The sequence below is a fragment of the Amblyomma americanum genome, chromosome 8, assembly GCF_052857255.1.
Source record: "Amblyomma americanum isolate KBUSLIRL-KWMA chromosome 8, ASM5285725v1, whole genome shotgun sequence".
In the NCBI taxonomy this organism is placed as follows: Eukaryota; Metazoa; Arthropoda; class Arachnida; order Ixodida; family Ixodidae; genus Amblyomma; species Amblyomma americanum.
In genome coordinates, this window is record NC_135504.1 from 43,014,944 (window position 1) to 43,023,815 (window position 8,872).

The following is an 8,872-nucleotide window of genomic DNA, read 5'->3' on the forward strand; positions in this document are numbered from 1 at the left end:
TCAAAATCATGTTGAGGAGATAACGCGCCATAGCGTTCATCCCTGACAGACGCGTTTGTAGATAAGTTATTACATTAGGTAGGAGCGTTTGTCCAAAGTCTGCGTCTAACGACGGTAGCGAATCAAAGCTTGATGTCCGTTTGATCAACAATTACTAAAGCAGCCGGAGGTGCCAGACAGACTACCTAGTTATATTATGTAAGAATAAGCAGAAACCCAATACAGAACTCCGCATGAATATTCACCCGGTTCACCTCAAGAAGCAGGTCGCCTCTCATGCCAGCGTGCTTGTGGGACAACACGGAGGCTGCTTGCCAAGTTCAGAACAGGGAAGACGACATATACAGCCATGAAGTGCTTCACAGCGCAAGCATCCACATCCAAGACGCTGAATGCTACCTGCGAAAACCAAGAATAAAAATTTGCAACATGGGTTCAGTCTCGGTGACTTTGCACGCTGATGGTAGCCTGAAGATATTAAGGGATGGGTTGCGATCTTACATACACCCATGTCACGGATTATTCTAGCATTTAGGCCAGTACACAGTAGGAAGACAGAAAAAAAGACGAGTCGCTTTTATCTGATATGTGCGTCGGTCATGTCCTCATGATCTCTGGTTACTCCACGTGAGTAAGTGCTGCACTGGCTGTGACTCAGCTCAGAAAACACCTCGTAGAATGCTTTCTTGCCGTAAGCGGATATACAACGACATCTGCGACTGGCGGTACGTGCATTAATTCTCCAGAAAACAGAGTTATGACGCAGTCCCAAAGTACGAACATGTCTTGCAGCAGATAGACGCTTTGTTATCACAAACCGGCGCATTAATTTTCATAATCCATATCTATTCTCAGATAACTTTCGTGAACTTCAATCTTAAGCAACTAGACGACACTCGAAACTCTTTCCTTTAACTGTTTTCTTAAACACACATAACTTACTCGGCTTGGGCTAGATCTTGGATTGGTGCAGGTGGAGCCATCATCCCACAGTTATATCCAGGAGGAAGGTGTTCTTGCTGGGAAGGCCGCGGTGCCGACCGGTGCTCGCCAACGTCCTAAAATTAAAAAAATATCATGCCGTCATTGTGATACAGACGCTCAGTTGAGCTGAACCAATACCGAACCGGCGACAAACCTAAGCCAAAAACGTGAGCATATCCTAAATTTTGGAAAAACATTATGAATATTGAAAGCCTGTGAGGTAGTTGTGTAAGATGATTGTAGGTAATGGCCAATTCTTCGTACATTTAGCTAATTCACTCTGTTAGAGTATTTCCATCGCTCGCATCGTGCGTTTAAGACTGGCGTAATAAAGCAATAGGGAACGTTTTTGGCGATAGCAAAAAAGGTAAACAGCATAAAAAAATTCAAGGCATTCTTCAGGAGTGTCGCACAAGCTTTCTTTTTTGACGTGTTTCCATCGACCGCATCCAGAAGTTAAGACTCTTAAAAAAATCCAAATGGGAAGAACGCTTTGGACGATAGGGATAACATTATTAGCAAAAAAAAAAACTACAAGACTGCCGTCGGGTGGTCTGCGAATATACTGACTGCTATACTTCAATCTTCCGTTTAAAAAAATTTTTCGTCCAGATTCAGGGTCTAATTCCAGACTGGCGAAAGATTCCTGTGAGAGCCATGCGTGGAAGTGTTTGTGATTCTGTTCGATCTATGAAACTAAGAATATGCACTCCCAAGATCTGAGGAACAGAATATGCACATGACTGGAAATTTTGCTTTCTCGAAAGAACAACGCGCCTCGTGGAGATATCATACTGCTGGGTACCATTACAATGGCTTGGTCGGCTTTTTCTGCCGGCAATCTGCGACTTGGAAATCCTGAGGAAAAATGAATTTGTACAACTCTGATTTCCTGAAGCTGTCCTGAGTGTTCACGTTGCCGTTGCGTGTCGACTTCACGGGACTCCCAAATGCCCCGCGAACCCTTGGTAGATTTCCACTTCGTACAGGAGCGGCCGAAACGCGGTCGCGAATTCAAGGCCAGGTGGAAAGGGAGCAACCCAAGTGCTATCGCATAGTGCGGGCCAATATATGCACAGCCTGATGCTGGCTTAATGCACTTGCGGAAGGAATTATGCATTGGCTCGATGTGAAATTCACACGCATGTATACCTCGGGTGTTGAGTCCGACCGCAACATTCCAGTCGAAATGCGGCCTCCACGTAGTGCCTTCATGGAAGCCGAGCGCTGCCAGACTACGCACGTGATGGATGACGCCGACTGCCCGAGGCGCGGAGTCTCCGCTGGGGGATTCCTTGCGATCACTTCGATGCGGGGACATGCTTCTCATATTTGGCCCAGCCGTCTGCAGAAAGATCGTTAGTTGTTCAGGGCGTTGGGCATAACCAATGACTCTTGACACACAGCAGCGGTGTGGTGTTTTTCTAACCTAGGCTGTAAAAAGCTGGCTGTCAGTGAAAAGCTCTTTTTCACCTCATGCATCAATGGTATCTCCCTTCCACTCAATGTATGAAATGAGCCTGGTGCCTGACCATTGCTGACGTAAGCCAGCCTAGCAAAGGGAATTGTAGTATTAAAAGGAGGTTATGAAAAAAAAAGAGTTAGTTGACTCATAATTATGGCAGCAAAAAGATGTGACTCCATTACGTGCAGTTTGTAACCTGGTCTCCTACAGCACGAGGTGCTGACTTCACGTCCCCTTCAATATAACATTCACTGTGAATTTTTTCTTCTCAGCTTGCTTCGCGCGTCTTAGCCTTTTAATGCCTGCATTAGAAAAGAAGTGACGAAAAATTGAGTACCTCCACATTAAGCTTCCCATCGTGCCCGCTCAGAAAAGATAAATAATAATTTTGGATAGCGCTGCCAAATTAGAGAACTAAGAATGTTAACATTAAGCAGCAACTGTGCAACTAGATCGAGCTAAGTGAATGACCAAGTCACAGGCAATGAACCACCTCGAAACCCAAAAGGCAGTAATTATTTTTTGTCCAACAAATGCCTCATTTTAGAAAGGAATTGTTGGAGTCGGGCTTCAAGTCGCACACTGGCGCCATTTTTTTTCTTTGGACAGCTTACTCGCAGTAATGCCAAATATTTTGACTGGAAACACTCGGTGCTGAGAATAGGTTGGCATGAAACTTAGTAACCACGTGCCACATATTGGCGAGTACACAGCATGCAACACGTATGTCACGAATTGACAAAACCTAGCTGTAAAGGGTTAAAAAGCATGCGATACGAAGCCTCTCAAAGTCGGACGCCAGACCTAGGAAGACCTATTTCGACCGCACCAACGAGGCCCGGATTCGGCCAACGGGCGGACCCTCTAACTCTTCAAAGGCGCTACTAGACTCACTTCAGACTTGCGCCGAGGAATCGGGAGTTTTGCACATAGGTTCACTAACTCACTTTTTATTTAAAGTAAAATATTTTATTCTGTTATCTCTAATACATCCTCTATATAGTGGTGTGTATGTTCGGAGTTTTATGTTCCTCTTGCCTGCTCAGGGGATAAGGTGCTACAGTGTTCAACATTGTCGACGCGTTTGTAGGTAAGTTAATAGGGTCGGTTGTCGAAACTCTGCGTCTAACCATGCTACTAAATTAGAGTTCCATGTCAGTTTGTTCAAGAATTACTGAAGCGGCCGAAGGTGCCAAAGAGATTACCTAGCTATATTATACCACACTAAGCAGGCACACAAAAGAAAGCATGGTATTCACCTGCGTCGCCTGAAGAATAAATTTGAACTGCACCAGGTCGCATTTCTCACCAACTTCTGAGTCAACAGGGAGGCTGTTTGCCAAGTTCAGGGCACGGAAGACGGCATATACCGTCGTGACAGGGATCACAATGAAGGCATCCACCCACATCCAAAGCGCCGAATGGTGCCTGCGGACAATAAGATTACAAGTTTGTAATATGGGTACAGTTGTGGTGATATTTTACGCTGATGGTGGCCTGAAGATATTAAGCGATGAGTTGCGACCTTACTAACAACCATGTCTCTAATTATTCTACCATTTTAAGCCTGTACACTGTTGGAAGATAAAATAACGACTAGTTCTTTTCTGGCATGCGCGTCGTTCAAGTCCTCATAGCCTCCGGTTGGTCCACGCTGCTGTCTAATGCACTGGCACTGACTCACCTCTGAAAACATCTCATAGAAAGCTTATCTCTAATAATTGGATTCAAACCCGACCGCGGTGGCTGCGTTTTTATGGAGGAAAAACGCTAAGGCGCCCGTGTGGTGTGCGATGTCAGTGCACGGTAAAGATCCCCAGGTGGTCGAAATTATTCCGGAGCCCTCCACTATGGCACCTCTTTCTTCTTTCACTCCCTCCTTTATCCCTTCCCTTACGGCGCGGTTCAGGTGTCCAACGATATATGAGACAGATACTGCGCCATTTCCTTTCCCCTAAAAACCAATTATAATTATTATTATTAGTAATTGGAATTTTAACGAGGTCTGTGACTGCCGCGCGTGTATGAATAGTGCAGAAAACAGAGATATGAAGCAGCTGAAAATTTATGACGCATTGCGTCTCTCGCTTAAGTTGGTCCTGAATTACGAAATATATCTCAGCAGATCGTTGCTTCGATATATCAGACCTGCGCACCACACTTCATGTTCTATTTATTTTCAGAGATAACTTCTGCAAACTTCATTCTAAAGTAACTAGACGACACCCGAATCTCTTTGCTTTAACTCTTTGCTTCAACACACATCACTTACCCGGCTTGGGCTTGAGCTTGGACTGCTGCAGATGGTGCCGTCATCCCACAGTCATCTGCATTAGGAAAGCGCTCTTGCTCTCAAGGCCGCGGTGCCTACCGGTGCTCGCGAATGGTCTGAAAAACAAAACGTCGCCCCCTAATTGTGACACCAGCGCCAAGGAAAAAAATAATCCGAGCCGGCGCGAAACAAAACTTAAAATGCGAGCTTGTTCGACATTCTTGGGCAAAAGTTTTCAGTATTGATAAACTGTCTGTAGTGGTATGAAAATATTATGTGTAGTGGTCAATTCTGATATGTAGGTAAATATTCCTATTATAATGTTTCCATCGCTGACATACAGCGGTGAAGACTGCTGTAGAAAAGCAAATGAGAACGCGTTTGGCGATAGGAAAATGGTTAACCGTAAAAACAAAAAAACCTTCAAGCCATTCAATACTCCTATAAAGAAAGGAAAGGAGAATGCTTCTGACGATAGCAGTAAAGTAAATATAAAAATATTGATGCTGCCGTCGGGTGGTCTGCAGAGATATTGGTAATTCTTAAATCTTTTAATATATGAAACAAAGTTGACTTCATAGTGTTTCCTGCATAAAAATGGTTTTGTGGAGAACCAGGGTACACGTCGAGATTTATGCGAGAGCCACGGGTGGAAGCATTCGCGAATGTGCACGATCAATGAAACCCAAAATATGCACTTCCAAGTGCTTAGAAACAATATATACGCATGCCTGAATATTTACTTTCTAACCATTGCAACGAGACCTGTGAGGATAACATCATACTGCTGGGTACCCGTTACAACATATTCTACGTTGGCTGGCTCGCTTTCTTTTTTGCCTTCAATCAACGCCTTGGGAACTGCTGTGGGAAAAGGAACTGATAAAACGGTGATCTCTTCAAGTTGTGCGTAGTGTTTACGTTGCGGTTTGTCGCAATCTGGGCCGTGTCGACTTCCTTGGGATTTCAATTGCGCCGCGAAGCGTTGATAGAAGGCATTAGTCTATTTCCACTCCATCCAGACTACAGGCGTGCTGTAGCGAATTCCAGGTAGGCCAGTAACACAACTGCTTTCGCACAATGCCTGCCAGTATATGCACAACCTCATGATGGCTTGATGCAATTTGTGCCGGAGGAACTGTGCAGTGGCTTAGTGAGTAGTTGGCACGCATGCGTACCTTTGGTGCCGAGCCCGACGAGAATCTTGCACTCGAATCTCGATCGCCGCCACCACGTGGGGCCTGCAGGGCAGCCAGTGTCACGAAGCCGTAACCTGCTGCCAGACCACGCACGTGGTGGGTGACGCCGACTGCGCGTCGCACAGAGCCACTGCTGTTGGAGCCCAACTGCTCCGCTTTGATGCAGGGACATGCTTTTCATACTTGGCCCAGCCGTCTGCATCGTTGGGTGTTCATGGCATTGAGCGTAATCCATGGCTCATGCAACACCGCTGCGCTCTGGTCATTTACTAACCAATGCTGTAAAAAAGCTGCCTCTTAGGCAAAAGTTGTGTTGCACATCATGCGTCAGTGGCATCTGCCTCCCATTAAATATATGGAATGAGCCCGGTGCTTCCCCATTGCTGACGTAAGCCAGCCGAGCAAAGAGAATAGTGGTACTTAAAAGAATTTATTTAAAAAACGAGATTTTTTTCACTAATAATATTGGCACCGAAAACATCTCTGAGCATTTCGTGTAGTTTGTAACATGGCCTCCTACAGCATCAAGTGCTGGCTTCATGTGCTCTTAAATTTAACATTCATTCTGAATGTTTTCTTCCCTGCTTGCTTCGCGCGTCGTAGGTTTTTAATGCCTGTATTAAAAAAGGAAGTGATGAAAAATTCAGTACCTCCACACTAAACATCGTGAGTGCTTTCAAAAGGTAATTGGATATTTTCGACAGCATTGTCAAATTGGAGATGTAAGAGTGTTCACATGAAGCAGCAATCATGAAACTTGTTGGAGCTGAGTCAAAGACGATGTCGAAGGCAGTGAACCATCTAGAAGACCAAAGACAGTAATTAATTTTTGTACAACCAATGCCTCATTTCAGAAAGGAATTGTTGGACTCAGGGTTGAAGTCGCACATTGGCGCCAATTTGTAATTTTGGACTGCTTAGTCCCAGTGATGCCTTTTGCCTTTTGACCCTGTGCACCACATTTAACCCACCTCGACCCACCCTTCTGCCTATATGCCTAAAAGCCACTACTTCACGGAAGCATGGTTTCATTCACTTAATTTTTATTGAAAGTAAAATATTTTATTCTTCTGTCTATAGTATATGGTCTGTATTGTGCTGGGTATCCGGAGTCTTTCGTTCTTCTTGCCTGTTCAGGAGATGAGGTGCGACAGTGTTCATCACTGCCAGACGCGTTTGTAGATAACTTAGTGAATTAAGTAGGGGCGCTTGTCCAAAGTGCGCGAGCGAATCAGAGTTTGATGTCCGTTTGTTCAACAAATATTAAAGCGGCCGAAGGTGCCATACGGACTACGTAGTTATATTATGTCACATTAAGCAGGCAACCAGTACAGAAGTCCGCATGAGTACTAACCCATGTCGCCAGAAGAAGCAGGTCGCCTCTCACGCCAGCTTGCTTCAGGGTCAACACGGAGTGTAGTGCTTGGCAAGCTCAGGACAGGAAAGACGACAAATTGCTACGGGACTATGGTTCCGCCCAAAGGGAACCACTCCAAGTCGGAGAGATCCCAAGGAACACCGCCGGTGGCCCCGAATCTTTTTCTTCATCTGCGTGCGCCAGCTCCTCCGCGCGCTCCCCACGCCTCTTCTTCTTCCGCCCAGGGCACTTGGTCGGGCTACGCCGTCCCTGTGCGTTTATTCAAGTATACAGTCATGAAATAGATCCCATTGAAGACACCCATTCATATCCAAGGCGCCGAATGCTGCCTGCAGAATCCAAGATTACAAATTTGTAATATGGGTACAGTTGTGGTGACACACTGCACGCAAATTGTAGCCTGAACAAATTAAGCGACGGGTTGCGATCTTACACACGTGTCGCGGGTGGTTCTAGTGTTAAAGTCTCTACACAGTAGGAAGACAGACAAGCGACTCGTTCTTATCTGGCAGGGGCGTCTGTCATCTCATGGTCTCCGGTTGCTCCACATTGTTGTCTAAACACTGGCTGAGACTCACCTCTGAAAAACACCTCATTCAGTGCTTACCTAAAGTGAGTGGAATTTGAACATTCTGTGACTGCCGAGATAAATTGTGCAGAAAACAGAAGTATGGCGCAGCTAAAAATTTACGAGGCGTGGTGTCTGTTGATTAAAGATGTCCCGAAGTACGGAATGCCTTGCAGCACATCGACGCATCGATATAAGAAACCGGCTCATCAGAATTAAAGTCGCATTTCTTTTCAGACTTAACTTTTCCGAACTTATACTGAAGCAAGTAGACGACACAAAAGCTGTTTGATGCAAAATAGATTACTTACCCTTTTAAGGCTTGAGGTTCTATTGGTGCAGGTGCAGCCGTCAACCCCCAGTCAATTTCAGGAGTTGGTGCTCTTGGCCAAAAGGCTGCGGTGCTGATTGATCCTCGCTATTGGCCTGAAAAGAAAAAAATGGGCGCGCCGTCATCTCGACACAAGCGCCAAGGTTGAGTTGAAAGAATGCCGGCGCGAAACCTATAGTAAAAGCGCGAGCATGGCCAAAATTCTTGGTGAAACGTTTTGAGTATTCGAAAACTGTAAGCTAGAGGGGCAGAAGTTTGTAAGTAATCGTCCATTTTAGTGATATGCAGCAAAATATTTCCTTCGTATTGCTCCCATCTCTCGCATCCCTTGCAAAACTAATCGGGAACGCTTTTGACAGCTAAAGCGTTATTAGCAAAAAAGTGAAGCCTGCCGACGAGAGATCTGCGGATATGTTGATTCTTACAGTGAAATCTTACAACATATGAAAAAAAACACTGCGCTCACAAACTCTTTCCTGTTCAAAAATGCTTTTGTCCAGCATTGTTAGGCTTGAAGAGCTTAGTGCTAGGGCAGAAGACACAGCACCTCGGTAAAAGGCATGCACTTTGCGCCATCGCATCGTGCTTGTTTGTGACGGAACAGCGGAGAACAATGCATAAAAGAGAAGCGTTGACTGACAACTCTTTTTATTCGAACTAGCCTTTGTTTCTTTC

The 8,872-nt window shown here is 45.3% G+C and overlaps 1 long non-coding RNA gene across 1 annotated transcript; it reads right to left on the reverse strand.

Annotated features, from left to right (window-relative positions):
- Positions 1-268: 268 nt before the first annotated feature.
- Positions 269-2,318, reverse strand: LOC144100259 (uncharacterized). The gene is made up of 3 exons (XR_013307575.1): positions 2,137-2,318; positions 943-1,058; positions 269-399 (listed from the first exon to the last, which is right to left on the reverse strand). It is a non-coding gene; the product is annotated as an uncharacterized LOC144100259 (long non-coding RNA).
- Positions 2,319-8,872: the final 6,554 nt, after the last annotated feature.